The sequence below is a fragment of the Herpailurus yagouaroundi genome, unplaced genomic scaffold (assembly GCF_014898765.1).
Source record: "Herpailurus yagouaroundi ecotype Mexico unplaced genomic scaffold, PumYag 140, whole genome shotgun sequence".
Classification (NCBI taxonomy): Eukaryota; Metazoa; Chordata; class Mammalia; order Carnivora; family Felidae; genus Herpailurus; species Herpailurus yagouaroundi.
In genome coordinates, this window is record NW_024412395.1 from 42,282,283 (window position 1) to 42,305,352 (window position 23,070).

The 23,070-nt window shown below is 38.3% G+C and overlaps 1 protein-coding gene across 9 annotated transcripts in view; it reads right to left on the bottom strand.

Moving 5' to 3' along the window:
* The window catches only part of RBMS1 (RNA binding motif single stranded interacting protein 1), a 224,940-nt gene that overhangs the window by 136,574 nt on the left and 65,296 nt on the right, over window positions 1–23,070 (bottom strand). Inside the window, exon 1 of one of the 9 annotated variants that reach the window (XM_040475178.1) lies at window positions 7,096–7,186. The exons of the other annotated variants lie outside the window; for them this stretch is intronic. The gene's annotated coding sequence lies outside the window, so the exon portion shown is untranslated. Of the gene's footprint in view, window positions 1–7,095; window positions 7,187–23,070 lie in introns of those variants that run through there. 9 annotated transcript variants of the gene reach the window in all.

The following is a 23,070-nucleotide window of genomic DNA, read 5'->3' on the forward strand; positions in this document are numbered from 1 at the left end:
CGCACGCTCCCTCCCGCGCTTGGGGCCGGGGCCGGGGCCGCGCGGCCAGGGGAGCCGCCGGCGCCCCCGCTCCGGTGCAATGGTTGGGTCTGGCTCCCCGCGTGCCGCACATTCCTTGGAGTAGCCACCCCCCTCCTCTTTTCTTTTTTTCCCCTCGGCTCTTTGCCTGAGCACCAGAGGCAGCTTTGCACCCCTGCTCGAAGCCCCTTTTAAGGGTATGGCTTCGGAGAGCACAATGACACCTGGGTAGGAACTGAACCAGTCCCGGGTCTCTCTTTTCTTTCATCCTTCCAAACTACCACCCACCCCCGCCCCCGCCATCTCTCCAAAGGGTGCGGGCAGTCCCTCGTACTTCAACAAACCAGCCTTCCACCAAACCTCTGCAAATCCGCGCTTCCCCAATTCACAACGCTAAAATTTTAGCACGGGAAAACAGGTCTACACTCCCAACCCTCTTAACGCAAATACGCACGGTAAAGTTCTGCCAGAGTTTACAAGCTTACCTTCAAGATGACAGTATCAAATAGCAAAAATCACTTAAGGCCAATGGTTTGGTAAGCCTTCCTTTAAACTGGAATAGTGTAATCCTTCTATACGTTAATTACTAGATGCCACACAAACGTGCTCTGAGAGGGCACAGAAACTGTAAAAGAGGGACAGGGGGGGGGGGGGGAGTTTCCTTTGTTTCCCTGTTGAAATTATCTAACTCGTCTCAAGATGCCCCTTTTCTTGATCACTTTCGCTTTGGTGTATCAAGCCTAGAACCTGTGCACTGCAGAAGGCTTCTACAGCAAGTCCTACAGGCAGAGCCCGCAGGCTCTGGACAGGCCACTGAAGTAGGCTTGCCATCTGTCACGATGGCCGGTTCAGCTGTATTACAGGGTAGTATCAGGGTGCTATTACAAAGTTCTTCCTGGCCGCTGATCTAACGCCTTGGAAGGGGCCATCTGCCATGAAAATGAAAAATCCTAACTCCTCTAAGAAGTAAAGGCACTCAACTTCTGGCTGCCATAAGGAAAACAAAGTGAGTCTACTAACAAAGCTGTGGCTACTGAGCCCCACATTGTGTGTAGAGATACTACATTAAATAAATAAACTTAAAAAATAAAAAAAAAAACTGAGGCCAAAGGTTTTTTCAGCACAAAGAACTGAAAATATCTATCTTCAATAACCTGCTGGTGACTTAGCTACCTCCGTACTCCAAGATGCTCCCAATGCTCTCCAGCAGAAGTGATGACTCGCAAGTTTAACCCAATTTAAAACAACCATATACACAAAATACACAGCAGCAGCAAAGGACCTTATTCTAGACACAGTACTAGGTACACCATAGACAAGTAAGAACTTGCTAGATAAAATTCACAGAAACATATCTGTCCTTTTAAAGTGTTTTAAAAAAACAGCACAACTAACATTCAATTGCATGTTAATATATATGCTAGAACTATTTCCTCCTACTCCATAGATTTATAATTGTCTCAGCCGCTGCTATGCCGTCACCTGTAACTAGGACACTTTACTGCAAGTTATTAACCACAGGTATAAAATATAAGGTTTTAGGTAGAACTGTTCAGGTTATAGGTACCTTTTCCTGAGAACTTAATGCCCAGGACCCCAGCAGTTGAGGCAGGTCATCTATGGAAAAAATTCCATGTACAACCTCAGTTGTCATGATTGGTCTCTTAGGAAACCACAATCTAAACCACAAAGAACAGCATAGATTAATTTTTCTATGGCTCTGCTCTAAGGTATTTTTGATGTTGTGCTATTCTAGAATGCTAAGACTTGATTTGAAACCCTGCAGTAGTTTTACAGGGATAAGGCAAAATTTCAAGTGATAACAAACTTTAAATTAGAACACTAAAATATACTTAGAATATTTTATACTAAGTAATTAAAGAATACATTAGTATTCTTATTAAATATAAATAACATTAAAAGGACTCTATTTCTAAGAAAAAAAAGGATATCTAAATATCAAAAATATATAGCATCTTATAATAATGAATGGCATACAAGGAGAGACCATTTTTTAAAACGGTGTCTACCAGCCAGGGTTCAAAAGTTTCAGACTTAGTTAGGTACTCTTAACTAAGCAAGGCATTATAAAGAAAGGAGAAGATAGCCCCAAAGACTATAAAATGTAATGAAGTGATGCTTAAAGCCCAAATGATTCCAATGTAAAAGAAATAACAGATATATGAAACCATGTGTATATACATAATCAGTTATAGATATTTACAAGTGCTTAGTTGTAAATGATTACAGGGATAGATCCTAGTGAGCTTCATCTGGAAAAGTTTATTGACCTTTGAAACAAATATGTTTTAAGACAGACAAATCAAGGAAACATTCCAGAGAAACTGCAAGTTATCAAGGGAAGAACATTGGAATCTGTCCCGTAAATGCTCATTCTCCTGAAAGGGAAACTGAGACTTTGCTACAACACCCTCCACCTCCAGCTCAGCTGGTGGGTAAAGTTATGAGAATCTGACCCAGGAGCAGCCAATCCAGAGACAGGCCAGTGACCTATGACATGGCTTGGATTGAAAAAAAGGAGCAGAGCCAATCAGATTCTCACCCTTGGGAATTTGATTCAGAAAACTCCAAGGGCTGAACTAGTGAGGAAAGGGGCAGAAACTGCAACAGTGCCAGGGGGTAGAATTGAGGCGACAAAAAGCCAAAGCCATATGTAAGCCAAGGTTATGAAGCAGCAGAAACTATGAGTAAACAGGAAGCTGACTGGCAGCAAGCAGAGTAAAGCAGATGCCAGGAGCGGGTGAGCACTTGGCCGTGAGATGATGAAGGGAGCAGCAGTCCCTGGAGCTGCTGTGGCTTCCAATAGCCAGCCCCTCCGTGTGTATACTTTAACCCCACCCCCCTTCCTCAGATGGCTTAAGTGAATCTGTATTTCACAATCCAAGGAAGAAAATTTAAACAGCCAGGCAGATCTGGCTTCCCATTTCAGCTTCCCACTTACGAGCCACATGGCTTGGGACAAGTTAGTTAACCTCTCTGAGTCCCAGACTCTGAACAGATTGTCTTAAGTATATATACATTATACCAACAAAAGGGCCAAACTCAATAAATGCCTGTTGTTCTTATTGTTTTTCTAGGTTTTATAGTGGTGGTTTGTAGATTTAAGTGGGTGTACTGTATAAATAACTGATGCTTAGCAAGTCTGGCTGACCATCAAAGAGCCGGAGAAAGGGTATATAGCTGGAAAGGACAACAAGTAAAAAGAGCTTTCTTATGACTGTGTATACCACAGACTTCACTTTTAGAGGTTAAAAAAAAAAGTGTGGCAAAGGTCTGTTTCAATAGCCGAGGTGCCCTGAAGTTTTTTCTCCTACATTTGTTTTTGTCCCATTTCCTTTAAAGAAGTTATGTATTGGACCAGAACGATTTCTGTATGAATGGGGAGACTGTGAGCCAGCATCAGAGATCACACTCTGTAAGGCAGGAGGAGTCTACAAATGAGGACAATAAGGATGGAGTCATCCATCAGTAGAGGCAGAAGCCTGCAATCTCATGGAAGACATAGGACCTGTGACTTCCAAGCATTTATATAACTAGAATTTGAGAATCTGAATTTAGGAGACGTTTGTCCTAAGAAACAATCTGAAAATGTGACTTTCATTTATAAAGCTCTGACAACAACCCTATTAAGTGGGAAGGGTGACTAGGCTCCATTTACAGATGACAGGGGAAAAAGAGTAGGACTGACTGTCCTACCCATAGCTAGCAAGCAGCAAGCAAGTGTTAAAATCTAGATCTGGCTAGGGTTAAAAGACTTCATCCTGTGCTCCTTTAATTCTATAATGCTGTATCTCCACAAAGCCTTATAAGTAATGTTCCAGTTCCCAGGTGAGTACTTGTAACCCCTACAGCACCCGAGTTGCTCTACACTAATAATGCAAGGCATTAAGTGGTAAGTACCAGCCAAGTGGTCTAGACAAGTATGTGCTATGGGAGTCCGCCAGAGAGAAAGATCAATACAGGATACATAACATGGGTGTGGGAAGCTCAGATGTATAAATGTTTTGTTTGAGGGACATTTAGAAAGAAGCACTATGCAGATGGTCTGAAAAACAGAACTTGAGACAGACAGCTTGTATGAGAGAGGATGCAGATTTGGGGCAATCGCTGCTGAAATCATTGCTAATCGATGAACTCCCTGAAGGGAGCAGATGACAAACGATCAAAAGGCTAGGGAACCCCCTCATTCCAATACGCACATTACTGAGCCCCACAGCAGAGAGGAGCCTTTGAATGAAATTACTACAAAGAAAGTATAGTGAAGAAGCTAAGCTTTGCAAGAAATAAAAAAATGGGGACAGAGAAGATGTCCAATGAGGTAAGAAAGAACACCTCTATCAACAAAAGAATAGATTTATAATAGATTCTAACCCTATATCACTGCTTAAAGCACTTCAGGCACCTTTTTTTATTTGGATCACATTAAAAACAGAAAGGAATTGAGGGAAAATTCACCCAACATTATTTCAAATTACAATCTTTAATGAATAAAATATAACCACATGGTATTGGTTAGCATAAGCAGTTCACACTAAAAAATTATTTACATTTGAGAGTCTCTAGGTTTAAAAGCTCACAAAGCCTCTGGCTCCCAGCAAAAGAGAAAAAAAAAAAAAAAAAGAAAGAAAAAATATGAGGTCAGCAGATTCCTTAAATTTCTTTTCTTTCCTGGTACAAAATGGAGTTGATAAAGTACCCAATTTCTAAAGTAGCTGCAATATTTTCTATAATTTACTATTTTGCTTTTTTAAAAACCTATGATTCTTATTCTAGATTTAAAGCCTCCCTAGACATACATAAAATCATATGTACATAAAAATGAAACCACTCTAATAAAATAAAACTATAGCTCTACAGCTATAATCCTAGAAGGTATACAGAACAACATAAACATAGCCTGATGAGTCTGACCACAAGCAATAACCTGACGATCCTTAAATCTGTTCTGGGGAACAAAACAGAACAGTCCTTGCCCTACTACTGCTTCTCTGCATGGGCTAATAAATAATAGTTGTCATTTATTGAGTGACTACTATATTCCAGGCACTCTCTCAGCATGTCCTCTGCCCCATCTCTCTGTAACACACACGCAAACACACACACACACACATACACACACACACACACACACAGAATCATGAAGAAAGAATGATTATCCCACTTTACTGAAGAAAAAATGGAAGTACTGAAGCTTAGAAGTTTAAGTAACTTTCCCAAGGCCACAGATCCAATACGTAATGGAACTGAGGTTTGAACTCAGGTTTCTTTGACTCCAAAGTCCTCTGCCTCCAACAATACTAATGATGGTTATTAGCTAAGGATCAAGTGCAAACCCCATACGGGAAAACTTAAGAGCCCACACCTCAGCGTATATTGAGGCTTCCGCAATTACCATCTATGTGACCTTATGCAAGTCACTTAAAAAAAGCTATGGAAAAGCATAAGAGACTCTTAAAACTGAGAACAAATGGAGGGTTGATGGGGGGGTAGGAGGGAGGGGAGGGTGGGTGATGGGTATTGAGGAGGGCACCTTTTGGGATGAGCACTGGGTGTTGTATGGAAACCAATTTGACAATAAATTTCATATATTGAAAATAAATTAAAAAATAAAATAAATTAAAAAAATAAAAAAGGCTATGGAGGGGCGCCTGGGTGGGCCCAGTCAGTTAAGTATCTGACTCCTTATTTCGGCTCAGGTCTTGATATCTGGGTTTGTGACTTCAAGCCCCGAGACCCGTGTTGGGCTCTGTGCTGACAGTGCAGAGCCCACGGGGAATTCTCTCTCTCTTCTCTCTCTGCCCTCCCCTGCACGTGCACGCTTTCTCTCTCTCAAAATAAATAAACTTTAAAAAAAGGCTATGGAATAATGTTGAGTTTTCATTCAGTTAAATATATAGGCAAGCTTTTCAGTATTAGAATATACAGTAAATGGTATAGATACATACTCTGACGTAAACTAGCTCCTAAACCTCTTTTAACTGATGATTACTGGGGCACCTGGGTGGCTCAGTCGGTTAAGTGGCCGACTTCAGCTCAGGTCATGATCTCGTGGTCTGTGGGTTCGAGCCCCACATCGGGCTCTGTGCTGACAGCTCAGAGCCTGGAGCCTGCTTCAGATTCTGTGTCTCCCTCTCTCTCTGCCCCTCACCCCCAGTCTCTCTCTCAAAAACAAACATTAAAAAAATCAAACTGATGGTTACTAAGATGTAACTCTTCTCTTGAACCAGTTTTATTTTCTGGGATAGTTGGTAGGAAGGAGTTGGAAGAGATACAGGAAGAACTATCTTCCAGAAGCTAGGATGGTATTTAGGTGGAAGGTACTTCCAGAAACCTGCACTGGAACTGAAAACAAACTTTCCCTTGAAAAGTAGTGGGAGACAATATTAGTGATTAGTTTCATTGTGGGATTCATAGATGCTTCTAGGTCAACGAAAATCCTCATCACCATTTAGGACCTTCCTCTCTATGGAGAAACATCCTGCAAATCTGAAGCAAATCGTACATTAAAAAACTTTTGGATATAATCTGTTCATAAATTAGTTACTGCCTTGCTCTTATATAATAGTTTAAAAATTCAAAGCTTACTCATATTTCAGGAATAATGGTTCTCTGTGAGTTAGATTTCTTTCCAAAGTTTTTCTATAAAAATAGGTATATGGGTGGGGGGGGTGCGCCTAGGTGGCTCAGTTGGTTAAGCATCTGACTTTGCCTCAGGTCATGATCTCACGGTTTGTGAGCTGGGAGTCCCGCATTGGGCTGTCCCTCTCTCTCTGCCCCTCCCCCATGTGCACAGGTGCTCTCTCTCTCTGTTTCAAAAATAAACATTTAAAAGTTTCTTTAAAGAAACAGGTATATGGGTTCTTATTCTTTTCAAAAAAAATACAATCTGGGACAGGGGAAGGTTATACAAATTAAAAATTAAGGATTTTTGTTTTATTTTGTACTACATTGAATTTGCATCAAATTCTATAACTAAATAAAGGAGAGTCAACTATTTGGAAAACCAGGACAAAGAGCTCTGTTCATTTACTGTGGATTACTGTTTTCCTAAATTACCTGGATGGATGCCTCAATCCTCTATATTCTTGCACTGTGGAAATGTAGAATTGGGGCTATTATTCTCCATTCTATAGCAAGCCTATAAGAAAACAAGTGTTTGTTTTCACAATACTTCAATTCAATGAACTGTCCATGAATTATAGTAAAACACACAAATTATGAAGGATATTAGATGATCTCTGAAGTTACAGTTTTCCTAAAGACATGTAAGTTAACATAGTCATTTATTGTATGCCAGCAAACTATGGTCAAGGCAAAGCGCTGAGGTGAGGAAGGGAGAGGCTTCTGTGCTGTGGAAACAGCAATCACATCCACCTCTTGCTACTTGGAAAGAGACAGAAAGGACTTAGGGTATCAACAGAATTTGTAGAAGTAGGGCCAAAAAAAATCTCTAAAATAATGAAAAACAAAGTTTGAACCTGGAATGACCACCATATCCTTTCCATAAGTAAAAATCAACTGTTGAAATGACAACTTGGAGAGTAGAGTGAACAACTGTACATGGGACAAACAAAATCCTTATGTAAGCTCAGATTCACAAAAGGTTATCCTAAGACTTCCCCAAGTGTCTGGGGGACATAACCAATGTTCATCCAAAACCTGGGATCCATAGCGCAAAAGAGGTTTTCAAGCCTTTAAGACACAGAAGAAAAAAACCCAATGAAACAATTTCCTTTCTCCTCTGTTGCTAAGATTACCATTAAACTATGTCTAGAGGATGAGAGGACAATTAATTATGTCCAAATGGAAATGCTGAAAAGCTTTTCATTCTCCACTGAATTATAAATGTAAAGGTTCAAATAAGAAAATAAAGAATTAGAAATGAATTTCTATTCAGTTGAATGTGTACGATGGCAAACTTTTCAACATTGGAGTATTTCGTTAAAAGTTCTGGAATGGGCTACATACAGAGCTTATAAAAATTCCCCACCCTAAGTGTCCTTAAGAATGACTAGTTCTGGGTTATCTAATACATGGGGCAAACTGATGACAAACCTGTCACAAATTGATACTCCCCAAGCGAAGAGAAGGCGAATGAGGAAATTCTGATGTTGTCAGGACAATATGACTGATCATGACATCAGCAATTCCTAATTCCAAACTATAAAGAACACTCCCAGAATGCTGACAACATATTAAATGGATCCTCCCAGAACCACCCTCCTTTCAGCTTCCCACCTAATACTTGATCTCATGGCAAATACGATAATGTTTCAACTAAAGGATTATTAATTGTTAAAATCATGTTAGATTCTTCTAAGCTGGAGGAAGCAGATACCTTCTGAAGACATTTTGCAAATTCGTTTTATATATATATATATATATATATATGCACACACACACAATGTATACAATATTTTATATATGTATAAATATATTTAACACTTAAAGAAAAAATGAATATATAAAAATGTTACAATTTACAAAATGCTTTATTGTATGTAACCATATTAAAATCTCAGGGAAGGAGGCAGGGCAGGCATTCTCTACTTTTTTTGAACAGGTGACACAGCCTCAACTAGGTTAAACAACATGCCCAAGCTCATGAAGCCCGGAAATGTAGAATCTCAAGGTAGGAAAGGATTATTAAGGGTCAGTCCCTGTGCCTGGCATATAATAATCATTCAATAAATATTGCAATAATGGAAGGAATTCTACGGTCTCTTCTTGGACATCCTGACCAATAATAGACTCATTCCATCTACTCATATTTAGCCGTATCTATTACAAAGTTCTATGTTTCATGGCCTCCAAATCTGAACCTACCCCAGGACTATGTCTTCTATAAGATGGTATAGTGTTTTTTCTCTGTATTCCACACTTCCCTACCCATAAAAGTGAGGGCAGAGTCATCTTACTTTGAGCTTTCAAAGTCTTATAAGACGACTTAAAGAGTCTATAAATTTCTGATGAGTTTCTTAACCCACTGTCCTGTATATAGTAGGTTTTGTTGGAGTCACGAATGGATGAGGCAAGTCAGCCTTCTTATACACACACATACACAAGTAGCACAAATAATGATTTTCAACCATTTTTCAAAAGCATGATTATCTGAAGTTAGAAAGAGCTGAATGTGAAAAAGGGAGTGATCAAATCTTTAAAAAAATTTTTTTTAATGTTTACTTATTTGGAGGGGGTGGGGCAGAGACGGAGACACAGAATCTGAAGCAGGCTCCAGGCTCTGAGTTGTCAGCACAGAGACTGACACAGGACTGCAACTCATGAACCATGAAATCATGACCTGAGCCGAAGTCAGATTCTTAACCAACTAGCTAGCTACCCAGGTGCCCCAGGAGTGATCAAATCTTAAAGAATAAGTTTTAATTGGGCACCTGGGTGGCGCAGTCAGTTAAGCATCCAATTCTTGATTTCGGCTCAGGTCATGATCTTACGGTTCATGGGATTGAGCACCGTGTTGGGCTCTATGCTGATTGTGCTATGCCTGCTTGGGATTCTTTTTCTCCTCTCTCTCTCCCCATCACCCACTCTCTCTCTTTCTCTCTAAATAAACATTTTAAAAAAAGAATAAGCTTTACAAATTATGATTAAACACGATGAATTTTCATCCTAATTTTTAGATCACTTGGGATTATAAAAGGGGTTGTAATAAATGATGCATTTTGCATTTGTGTGTGACTTATTAAGGAAATAGAAGTCCATAACCAAATGGTTTCTTTTGACCTAAACTGTTACTGTCAGAATAAATTTTCTTGCTTTACTTCTTGGGGAAGAGAAAGGTCCTACTCATCTCTCTCAGATCAGTGTCCTCGAAATATTTGGATATAAACAGTATAGCATGCAATCTAAGATGCAACTGATTGTAAGATGCTTGATAATTACATGTCAACATTTGAAAAAAAATGGACAACAGTAATTATAAGACACCATAAATTATAAGATGGATCCTGACTTCAGAGATGTTGAAATGTGAAAAAGGCGAGTCTTAGACTCTGTAGAGATGGCATACAGGTACATGAACACAATGAATGCGCATGTTCTTTTTATTCATAGCCTAGACTGGAGAAATCTATTTTTTCAAACACTCATTTTTAACCTTCATAAGAACACAGAGCTACTAAGAGGTTACAAGTCAATGACGAACAGACTCCGTTCTTCCAAGGCGATCTGACAGTATATCTTACAAGCGGTGAGCACAGTCTCCCAGTGTCAGAATGAGAAACTTTACCCTTATCTCACAAAGGCATCCATTACAAAAGAACAAACTCAACTGTCTGCTCCTCTCCTCAGCCATCTCCCTACAATCATTTCAAATTACGCCCACAGTGTTTTATACCGTGCATTTATGTAATAAGAAAGGGTAAACGGAGATGAACCTCAATCTGTAGATATGTACCAGATTTCTCCATTCCACACTTCTTGCTATTGGTAGTGCTTTAGAGTTGTCAGTTGCAAACAGGACTTCAGACCATTCATCCTGGACTGTTACGTCTTTATCAGGTTTTACTCACACAGATGTATAGAGACATACACACACATTCCCAAGATTAGGCAACGGTACAGTTTTGGCACACGGCATCAATTCGAACCTACGTGTCTTACAAACGGATTTCCATCTTTTTGCAGGACCTGGAGTGCCAGTTCTCGGTCTTCTTCGGGTTTCAGAAAAGTAATTTTTATGTGAATCAGGTAAGTCAAATATAAAAAGACATATATTTAAAATGGTTGTCATAATCCTTAAAATTGATATGAAATTACAACATGAATTGAAAACAATAACTTAGCAGATAAGATGACCCAATTTTAGAAAAATGTCCAAATGGTTTACTCAGAGCAATGACTACTAGTAGATGCTACTATCTGATTTCATATGTGTTCAGGAAGCGACTAGTCACCTTGTATTTCCTTTTTCCTTATGCAGCTTTCCTTTTAGTCATTTCACTGCTGGTGTGAAGATAAAGCCAAAATGAAAAAGTGAGACAAACTGGTCAATCTATTATTTGTCTCCAGGTTAAACTAACCTATTGTCTGGACCAACCTACAGTCTCCATAAGCTTGGGAACCACCTATGAATTTCACTTATCTGTAATGTTTCCCTTGTAGTAAGAGAAAACTGTAATTGATTTCACAATGAAAATCATCTTATAGGAATTATTAACACATCAAACTGCTAATATATCCTAAGCCCCTAATTCGGGGCCTAGAACATATCAGGCATTCAAATATTGGTTCAATGAGTGTATGAATGAATGAATGAATGAATGAATGAATAATGTCTTCAAATGCAGGTAAGTCCTATTCGAACAGACACTATAATTTCATAAAAGTCCAACCACCTTATAATTTTGAGACATGTTAATTCAATGACAAATTATAAATTCTAATTTATCAGCCAAACTTCTTAAGTATTAGAGAATATCATTCCAGGATCTGTAATTCATGATCTCTTGAGTGATTTGAAAATATATGCTATTTTAGGGCCTCTTTAAAGAAGTCTTAGAATTAACTTAAGCAATACTGAGAAGTATATCAGGTTACAAAATATTGCAACTCACTGAAGAAACTGATTTCCCCTGTTTCTACATCTCTCTGCCCCCTTTATTTAAAAACTCATAATTTAAGTTTTTGATGATTACCAAATTTTTTAAAAAATTTTATTTTAATGTCTATTTTTTAGAGAGAGAGAGAGAGAGAGACAGAGACAGAGAGAGACAAAGCACAAGTGGGGGAGGGGCAGAGAAAGAGGGAGACACAGAATCTGAAACAAGCTCCAGCTCTGAGCTGTCAGCACAGAGACTGACGTGGGGCTCAAACTCACAAACTATAAGATCATGACCTGAGCCCAAGTCGGACGCTTAACCGACTGAGCCACCCAGGCACCCCTGAATACCAAATTTTTTTTTTAAAGTAGGTGTACAGGCTCTTGTAATGGAATATCATCATGTGATTCCTTTCATTGTGTCACACAACATTTTTAATAGTTCTATCAGTACATAAGAATGGGCAAATTGTTGATAATTGTTGAAGCTGATGTTTCTATTTTAAAGTAGGTTTGAAAATTCCCATAACCAGAGTATTTTTGGGTGATATCAGTGTATTAAAAGCCTGTGAGGTTGATTTTCAGAGGATCCAGAAACCAAAGCAAATGGATTTTGGGGGCTCCAACACCCTAGAAAGGACTTTTAAATAACTATTTTATCCACCCATTTTACCCTTTCCTCCATGAATCGCTCCTAAAAAAGAAAAAAACATTCAAAAGTTGAGATATGAGACTAAATCTAGATGGTACAGAGGTAATAGTGAATCTGTTAGAAAAATACTACAAATCCAAGTGATTAAACAGGTAAGATTCAGCCAGTTTCTTTCTTTTTTTTTTTTTTTATTTTTTTTTTAACGTTTTATTTTTGAGAGATAGAGACTGAGCACGAGTGGGGGGGCGGGGGGAGAGAGAGAGAATGAATCTGAAACCGGTTCCAGGCTCCGAGCTGTCAGCCCAGAGCCCAATGTGGGGCTCGAACCTACAAACTGTGAGATAGATCATGACCTGAGCCGAAGTCAGCGCTAAACCAACTGAGCCACCCAGGCACCCCTCAGCCAGTTTCTACACTTGACGGTGAGAACCCATGATTTCTAAATTAGCAGCATTTCTTTGGTTCCTACTGACTCTTCTTTTTTTGTATCTTTTATCTATTAGTTTCCTCAAGCTAGAAATGCTGGGAGGTCTTCTGTTTCTCCCCCTGACTGGTCCCTATTAATTCCAAATTGTTACATATATTACTTCCAAATATCTTCTTTATGACCCCTCTGGTCCTCTCTTTCTACTTCCTAAAATCTCCACATCCAATGCAAATTTCTGAACATCACTTATAAAGCATTCTCCTTCCAACTCCTCTCCGCCTTTACCTCTCTTCCAATGACTGTTTGTGTTTGGCTGCCCATGAACTCACTCTGTTCTGGTTCTGAGTTTTGCCAGGAAATAGCCTCTGTTTTTCCATCAGCCAAACCACATTCATCCCTCCCTGTTTACTCTGTTGAAATCACAGCTCATGGTTCACCCCTTCTGAGTTTTTCCTACTCTCATTTATTTTCCAAGATCTCTCACTATATTTTCTAACGACCGTAGTAATGCCTGAATTAGGTCAACTTAGTGTCTTTACATTATAAACTCCTCAGCTGATGAAACTATGGCCAAGATGTGCCATGTCCTCTCCACTATTTACTATACTGAAAGGCATTTTCGGAGAGCTCAGCAAGTCCTTACTGACCTGGCTTCACCATAAGTCAGCTGTTCTCAGCGTCTTTTCTAGTCCAGCACACCTGAAGAATGCTATATATACTCCCATCAGTCACTGTGTCTTACTCTGCACAATTCAGAGTCAGAAATGATGAGGACACACACTCCCATCCTTATCTGAACAGCGTTGTTATAAAGAATGAAACAGAGAGTGGTTACAGGAACCCAGAAAAGATAACCATTTAACTTCAGCACTCGTGTGCTCATGTGCGTGCATTCGCTTACTCTCTCTCTTTATTCCCCTCCCTCCCTCTCTGCCTCTCTACCTCCCCCGCTTTGTGTCTGTCTATCTCTGTTTCTCTCTACATACACATGATATATAACAGATGTATCTATATACAAATATAACTACATGTAACAATTTATATAGAGATATATAAATATCAATATAATAGATACACCTATAACATACTATACATATAAAGTTTTGCTATGAAAAGAAAGAAGCCTTCCTATAAAGTGTATGAAAATTACAGCCTCTTGACCTAAGAAGGCTTAGAGATGACTGTTTTCTCAAGTGAGCTTGTATTTATTAAAACCCAAAATGGTACCAAAATATGTTTTAGAATGATTAGAGCAGCTGGGAAGGACTTTCCCCTGATGACACAATTTTCCTTGAAACTCCAGTGGCTGATTCCTCTGACTTCCCACACCAAGAGGCACCTGCCTCTTCCTTGCTCCTCTTCAATGCAAAACAGCACAGCCCTCAAAATGCACTCCATCTCCATCTATCACCTATAGGTTGCCATTGCCACTTATAATATGGAGTAGTGGACAGGCATTCACTTTCAATAAAAATTACCACGTTCAAAAGATCATTCTACCACTTGCTAGTTTAGCAATCTTCATCTCAATCTAACTGTAAAAAGGGAAGAGATAACAGTATCTCCTTTACAGTTTTGGGGAGAAGCAAGTAAGACACATCAGTTTGTTAAATTACAAAGACTAGTTATCATTTACTTACCTTCAGAGAATTTAGCACATAACGAAGAGCTTTTTGTAGGTGATACCACATCCTCTAAAACCCCAACCTCACAGATCCTTGAACTCCACTCCAGCCACACCTGCCTATCCACTTTGCCGCAAGGACTAATGTCATTGCATGGCATCAAGGTCTGAAATTACCATTCTTCCATCTATCCTGTACTCTTAATAGAAAAATAATGGTATTAGATAACACTGTTTGAGTGCACAATGTGCCAAACATTGTTATTAGTATTTTACAGGCATTGTTTCTTTACTGTCCATAGCACCTGTATTTTTTAAATCCCAGATGTAGAAACTTCAGCTTCCTCTTCATTCTGTTTATGCTCCCATTCCTCTGCTTTATCATGTCACTCCTGTCACCAACAGCACCCCTTCCCCACACTTCACGTACTTCCAACCAATCTAGATCCCCAAATCAGGTATCCCAAGTTTGTTATTTCTAGTACCCAGTATCCACAGCCCTTTTAATCTTTCAGATGAACACTTTAACCATCAGATTTTTCTATTCCTTCTCCTGAGTTGCTAACAACTACAAATCATAACTACGCCTATAGGCTTCATTAATAATTCACTAGCATTCATTTTACTCATTTCCAAGGGGCTCCCTGCCCCTTCTCACAGAGAATTAATCCCAAACCTTTTCTTTCTTTCCCTCAAACTCTCAATCTCACTCTTCATTGCCAAATGATAAGGTAGAGATCATTTAACATTATTTGCGTGAACTTCCCTCGTTCCTTCTCCAGTGTGCGTGCGTGTGTGTGTGTGTGTGTGTGTCCTTGATTTCAAATGAATTTCCTTATTACCTGCTCTCCCCATCACCCTCACCTGTCTCTCCAACTCAATTTCTGTAGTGGTTTGCTCTTTCTTTCTTTCTTTCTTTCTTTCTTTTTTTCTCTCTTTAATTTTTGGGGGGCTACTTAATGTTTATTTCACTATAAAAGTAATACATTAATATATTTTTCATTTAGAAAGAAGAACAGCACATGCAATGGCTTCTTTTCCCTGTAAAGTAACTTGCTTGTGCCTTCTTTACCTTAAAAGAAGAGAAATGCTTCCTTGGTTAAGCTGTTTTATTCCTTCTCTCCTTCATTGCCAGAGTTCTCTGAAGACTGTTCATCAGTGGATGTTTGTTTGTTTTCACTTCCCATTCTAGTTACAGACTACGGTAATTTGGCTCATGCCCCCCACTACTCACCCACCACCACCTCTTCATCCTCTTATCCAACGTGATTTAGTTCTGTCACCCATCTTCAAGGAATTCCAAGATGTCACCCCTTTTGGTCATCCTCCTTGGTCCTATCTGTTACCTTGCTCTAGATTTTTTTCCATATCCAAGTTTACTCACAACTAGCGCTCCAGTAATCACCCTGGACAAAGGAGTCCACATCTAGAAATCCAATCTTGGCTTTTCTCTAGGGATCCAGACCCATGGTTCAGACTTCCTTGAGCCTCTATTTCCCCTAGTCAGCATTCACTGCTTTAATCTGGTGTCACTACTGAAATCAATATGCTCCCTCCTATGGCCACTTGTGCTGTACTTTGATTATATCTGTGTGTTTCGCTGGAAAGCAAGCTTGTCAAGAGCTAGGGGTCTATCTTAATGCCTTGCACACAGTTGCAACTCTATAAACAAAACTTATTTTAAATGTATTGACTTATGAATCTAGGAAAAAGTACCGTTTTCATAAAATTAAAGAGAACATTTTCTTCATATGTATGTAGCACTTTTTATTATTTATTTTGTGTTTGTTTTGTTTTCACACAGAAAACTTTCAGAATCTGAAAAGCACCTTTACCCTAATGAGGGAAAATACTCAAATGCATTTGAGAATGCTGATTGTTTCCAAAATGCAGTGGGGATGGAAGCCCCATTAACTGACAACTTTGGATATTCATGCTCTAGGAAAAGATAGCTGAGCAACTAAATTTTAAAATGCTTCAAACCAACATTTAGTTGAAAACCTTTAAATAAAAAGAAAAATTACACATTTGGGTCTAATTATATTTGCTGTCCACTTATAAACTATCATTTAAATGGCAGAAACCAGCAACGATTTTATTTACGGAAGGAACTTCAAAACCATTCTTTCCTATTTAAAAAGAAAAAAAAGCAAGCAAAGGAGGGAAGAATTGAGAACTCCTTCCTGGTGTTTACTGTGGTACCCTGAGCAACCAAAAGTTAAAAGATGAGTAGCTATAGGTAGGCATGGGATTTTGAAAACTGTCATAAAAGGGATGGTTGTGTTAAGGCAATAGGGAATTGAAAATCTATCTATTCACAGACAATTAAGATTAAGATCTGAAGCTCCCAATTATCTCCATTTCAAACAGTTAGGCGTTTAGCTACCTAAATGAGGCAACACAGAAGTAGGAGAATTTAAAGTATCTTTTATAAATAAACAAACATTGAAAAAACACCGGCGGGGGGGGGGGGGGGGCGCGGGGTGGCTCAGTTGGTTAAGAATCCAACTTTGGCCCAGGTCATGATCTCACCCACATTGGGCTCTGCGCTGACAGCTCAGAGCCTGGAGCCTGCTTTGGATTCTGTGTTTCCCTCTCTCTACCCCTCCCCTACTTGAGCTCACGCACTCTCTCTCTCTCTCTCTGTCTCAAAAATAAATAAATAAATATTTTAAAAATAAAGTATCTTTTAATGTGATAGTCTGGACTCTCAAGCTTAAAGATATAAAATCCTTCAGTGCCTCTGTAAACAAGTAATTTTTTTCTATTATTACAGTGAATATTTTTTAAGCCAAAGGTCTCTTAAAATTTTCAAAATATCTTAGGGCACCTGGGTGGCTCAGTCGGTTAAGCATCCAACTTCGGCTCAAGTCATGATCTCGTGGTTTGGTTCATGAGTTAGAGTCCTGTGCTGGGCTCTGTGCTGACAGCCTGGAGCCTGGAGCCTGATTCAGATTCTATGTCTCCCTCTCACTGCCCCTCCCCTGTTCGTGTTCTATCTCTGTTTCTTAAAAATAAATAAACATTAAAAAAAAATTTTTTTTTTTCAAAAAATCTTTCCCCTTCCAGCTGCCTTTTAGTTATTTGGTATATTGTTTGGTATAGTTATTTGGTATATTGTTACTCTTTAAATCTCTTTAAATCTAATGATGTTCCTCGTCTGTTCATTCAGAGAGAATATATACAGGGAGCCAACCATAGTCCAACTGCGGGGTGCTGGGCCTACGGAGGGAGGCCATGAAGTCGCTGGGGGCCGTGACTAAGCTGAAGTTGGCAGGATGCAGAAACAATGAGACAGAAGAATAGTGACTCACAGGGCAGGGGTTTTCAGCAACACTGAGACTCACAAGAGTGGAGGAATGAGATGCCGGCAAGAAGCAAAATAGCCAGACACAGAAACCAGCTGACAGAAATGGTGGAATTTGAAGAGGAAAACTTTAAACCTGCTGTTCTTGAATTTGTGCCTTGAACTGAGAGCGGTCATCCAGTTGGTCTCCATGAGGCCATAGCTACTATGGTTCCTGCCCTTCCTGAGGCCCAGGAAGGCAGATTTCCAGGGTTCACGTGAGGTCTGGTCTCAGAGCTGAGATTCTGATGCCCTTACGTATTCTCAGAACCATCACAACCCTATTACTTAACACAAACAATAGTGGGTCTCTATTACTTGCAATCAAAAGCATCTTAGTAAACGAACACAAACAACATAGTTGTATAAGAAATTGCTTCTTGGAAGTTACCACTTAGCAATATCAAGTCATTTCAAGAGGGAAATAATATGATGTCAGGCAGTACCAGCTGCTTATTAAATTACTAAATTATTTCCACTTTCTTTCAAATCATTTATTTCTAATGGAATTGCCCTAATTTTACCTGTATGATCAGCACGTATCACATTCATCTTTCTTATCATCCCAATTAAAGTGTTGCCTGGTGTCCAAAACAAAACAAAACAAAACAAAACAAAACAAAACAAAACAAAAACAAAAAAAACCCCCAGAAAATCTGAGTTATCTCAAATTCTGTAAAAGAATTTTACACCCCTCCAGCCCCCCCCAAAACCCACATACAAATTAGACTAACCTTCATCAAACTTAAAATATGTCTTCAATGTTTATATATTTCAATGTCTCAAGAGATAATGTTATTTGCTACAAATTCTTCTAAAAAGTGTATGTACTATGTATTGTTTAAGTAAGTCAGTCTTGGAGATTCTATTTTGGTTTTAAATCTATGTTTTAAATCAAAGGAGACATCTTTTTGCTATTAAAAGCCAACAGATTTTTGATAAGATGGTCTTAAGGGTCGTGTTATATTTTGGGAATGAGCACTTCCTTTCCAGATTTCTGCTGCCGCCTCATTCCCTGGTGACTTCTAAACAACCTAGGGTCACAGTGGCTTCTCTTTAATTAGTATCTCACTAGAGAGAGGGGAGCATGTCCAGAGGAAGAGAATGCACAAAAACACTATAAACAAAGTCTTCAAGGCAACTTAGTGATTTTGTCAGGGAATGAAAAAAGCCTAGTTCCTTCTCTGTTACCAAAGTAAAGTGGGAAATGGTTTTGATTCCTACAAATTGAGAAGTCTAGAATTTTTATATATGCTTATTTGTTAATTCTAGCTTAATTATCTCTACTTTGACGGTCTTGATTGAAACCTATACATTCGTGGTTTAGACAGCAAAAGAGTGATCTGTGACATAAACAACTGACTCAAGTAAAAACTTTCCATTTAAGGCATGATTCTATTTGGGTTTAGCAATATCCAAGTTATATTCATACAACGTTATCTTTTTTAAAAAAATACAAAAAATTAAAAAAATTAAAAAGTACATTATTTAAGAGAATAAAAGTCAATAATATCTATCCAAAAGATACTTTTAAATGGATATTAAATATCTAAAGCTATATCTCTCCTATTTATGGGTAATCAATTAATCTTACAAGCCAGGAACAAAGATTCTATTTAAATTAGGCTTCATGAAACAAATGAATGAATGAAACTGAATCAAAAATAAATTTGGCCTGAAACTCATGAAAAACACAATTTAAAAATTCTGAAAAGCCTAAATATGTACGTACGTACGTATATGTATGTATATTAACATCTCTATCTATATATGTATATATGAGTGTGTGTAGATACATAGGTAAAGATTCCATATAACATAATCCTACAAGGAAATTATATTTTCAAAATACTAAAGGGTAAAGTTTTTGAAAATTAATACGGTTATGTGTATGAAGAGGCAATGCTTTTAAATTATTAAATTTTCAGTTAAAAACATGGACTCTGATTAATGGTTTCTATTGGGTACCGTTTACAAGAAATCACCTCAGCAGGGTGCCCGTGTCCAGTTTCATAATCACATAGTACACTCGCCCTACAGGATTATGTTCCAGGCAAGTTCGCATGTTAAGTTGAATTTCATTCTCTTCAGGAAGTGACTTTTACTCAAGATTGAATACAGCTGTTAGCACAGACCACTGTTCCAAAAACACTTCTATGAGAACTGGAAGAAAACACTACTTTAAGAATTGCAAATTCACTTTCATTATTCCAAATCTGTGCAACTAAATGGGAGGAGAATCTTTGGTCTCTGTTAGTTAAATTAGGTTTTCATCAATATTCAAAAGAAAACATGCAGGGTGGTTGGAAGATGGCTTTAAGACTTACCATGTACTTTGTAGCCTATGTATTTTAATAACCAGACCACCACTTTGTTTATAACAGATTTAGTGCTTCATCTTTTGTTTCAAAAATCAATGTTATACTAACACTTAATTTTTTCTCAAGTTTCACTCTCTAATACAAGTTGGTTTTCTCTCTTTATATTCACAGAAATGAAGTCTGGCAAATAAAGTGGGGCCTCAACAGAGGAAACGCTGCCAGCTAAAAACACCGGATGTAATCGAGACCACAAGAGACACATACTGGGTTATAAATGTCGAACTAAAAAGAGGTATTGGAAAGAAACAAAGTCTAACTTTTTATTGGATAGTTTAATTGTTTTTATGAAATCTTACTAGTTCATAGTTTACTCCCAAACTAAACAAAATCTCTGGGAATTATGATAATCCTGGGTTCCACTTTCTGAAGTTTTAAAAGGAAAAAACAAATCTATGGATTCTTTTTTTTTTTTTTTTTTTTAAGTAATCTCTGCACCCAACGTGGGGCTGGAACCCCCAACCCTGAGGTCATATATATGATCTACCAGCTGAGCCAGCCAGGTACCCTGAAATCTCTGGATTCTTACCTCCCATCCCTGGCCTGGAAGAAGAGAGGGATGAGGGTCTCAGCCTGCCAGACAAGACAATGCAGTAAAGTAATCTGGATCAGCTTCAGCAAATAGTGGAGAAAACAGCATTTTGTAAGAATGTCTTTGCTGACAGCATTACAGAAAATGTCCTTTTAAAAAGAAATTGGAATTAATCTGCCTGTGAATGGATAGATAACACAGTAAGTTAATGAGCATTATTAACTCTCTCTGGTGAGGGGTGGGGATAGGAAAACTTCATGTACAAAGTCCATAGTAGCTGTTTTTCTATTCCCACCCTTTGACATGCTTCCTTTAGGTAGAATGATGGTGATAGCTACGATGAATATTGTTTCCCAACTGGCTATGAAAATCTAAATGTGAACTTTATTTAAGAGGGAACCATAAGGTTTTGACACCTCTATTTTTTTTTTTAGTTTGGTTATCAGTGCTTTCCAAGCTCCATATTTTTAATAGCTATCTATTGCTCTCTTTCTAAAAATGTTTGCAATTAAATACATATATCTGTTCAAAAAATATTCTTCAGACAAAAATTAAAAATTCAATTTACTTTCTAATCAGGGATCAGGATATTTTAGTTGTCAAACTATAATAATTTTTACTTCAGACTTTAGTTTTTATACTTCAAAAGAGGAAATTTCCTTTCCATTTTTTTCATAAAATATGATCGAAGATTCTTAGGAAGGTTAAAGTTTCTCATAAGAGATGAAAAAATCCTATCATAATTTACACAGGAGAAAGCATACATCTCAGTAAGAATCAGTCATTCTTGAAACTGTGTTCTGTTATATATGTCAGCCATCTTATTATTTCAAGCAAGCTCTTTGGGAAAGAAATGAAATCTTTTGCCACTAGAGGGAGATCAAAATTCCCTTTGTATCAATAAACGTCTAGAATGAATTTAACTTCTGAAACAATAAAATGTAGGATTGTAGTGCATTTCTTCTTTATTAAACAATAAGACTAAATCAGGAATTACGTTTTTAGGGGATATATTTTCCCCTTCAATTAGAATAATTACTGTGGATTTATTTGATGGTTATTATGCATGGCACATTTATATTAAAAATGATGTTGAAACGTTAATCTCCAGGAGTAGTACAGCCCAAGAGTTTGGTTCTAATTTCTTACCCATTGAGTATGGAATCTTTTCATCTATCAAGCTTCAGTCAATAATGGTTGTGATAGTGGCACAAAAACAGACACTCAGATCAACTGAGCAGAATGGACCCACAAACGTATAGCCAACTAATCTTTGATAAAGCAGGAAAGACTATCCAATGGAATAAACACAGTCACTTCAAGTGGTGCTAGGAAAACCGGACAGCGACATGCAGAAAAAATGAACCTGGACCACTTTCTTACACCATACACAAAAATCAACTCAAAATGGATGAAAGACCTAAATGTAACACAGGAAGCCATCAAAATCCTCGAGAAGAAAGCAGGCAAAACCTCTTTGACCTTGGCCACAGCAACTTCTTACTCAACACATCTCCAGAGGCATAGGAAACAAAAGCAAAAATAAACTATTCGGACCTCATCAAAATAAAAAGCTTCTCAACAGCGAAGGAAACAATCAGCAAAACTAAAAGGCAACCAACAGAATAGAAGATATTTGCAAATGACATATCAGATAAAGGGTTAGTATCCAAAATCTATAAAGAACTGATCAAACTCAACACCCCAAAAATAATCCAGTGAAGAAATGGGCAAAAGACATGAATAGACACTTCTCCAAAGAAGACATCCAGATGCCCAACAGACACATGAAGAAATGCTCAACATCACTTATCATCAGGGAAATACAAATCAAAACCACAATGAGATACCACCTCACACCTGTCAGGATGGCTAACATTAACAACTCAGGCAACAACAGATGTTGGCGAGGATGCAAAGAAAGATAATTTCTTTTGCACTGCTGGTGGGAATGCAAACTGGTGCAGCCACTCTGGAAAACAGTATGGAGGTTCATCAAAACATTAAAAATAGAACTACCCTACGTCCCAGCAATTGCACTACTAGGTATTTTTCCAAGGGATACAGGTATGCTGTTTTGAAGGGGCACATGTACCCCAATGTTTATAGCAGCACTATCAACAATAGCCAAAGTATGGAAAGAGACCAAGTGTCCATCGATGGATGAATGGATAAAGAAGATGTGGTATACACACAATGCAATATTACTCGGCAATCAAAAAGAATGAAATCTTGCCATTTGCTGAGGATTTCGGCTGAGGTCATGATCTCATGGTTCATGAGATCAAGCCCCGTGTTATGCTCTGTGCTGACAGCGTGGAGCCTGTTTGGGATTCTCTCTCGCTCCCTCTCTCTCTCTGCTCCTCCCCTGCTTACAACTACCTGAATGAAGTTAGAGGGTATTATGCTAAGCGAAATTAGTCAGAGAAAGACAAATATCATATGACTTCACTCATGTGAGGACTTTAAGATACAAAACAGATGAACATAAGGGAAGAGAAGCAAAAATAATAAA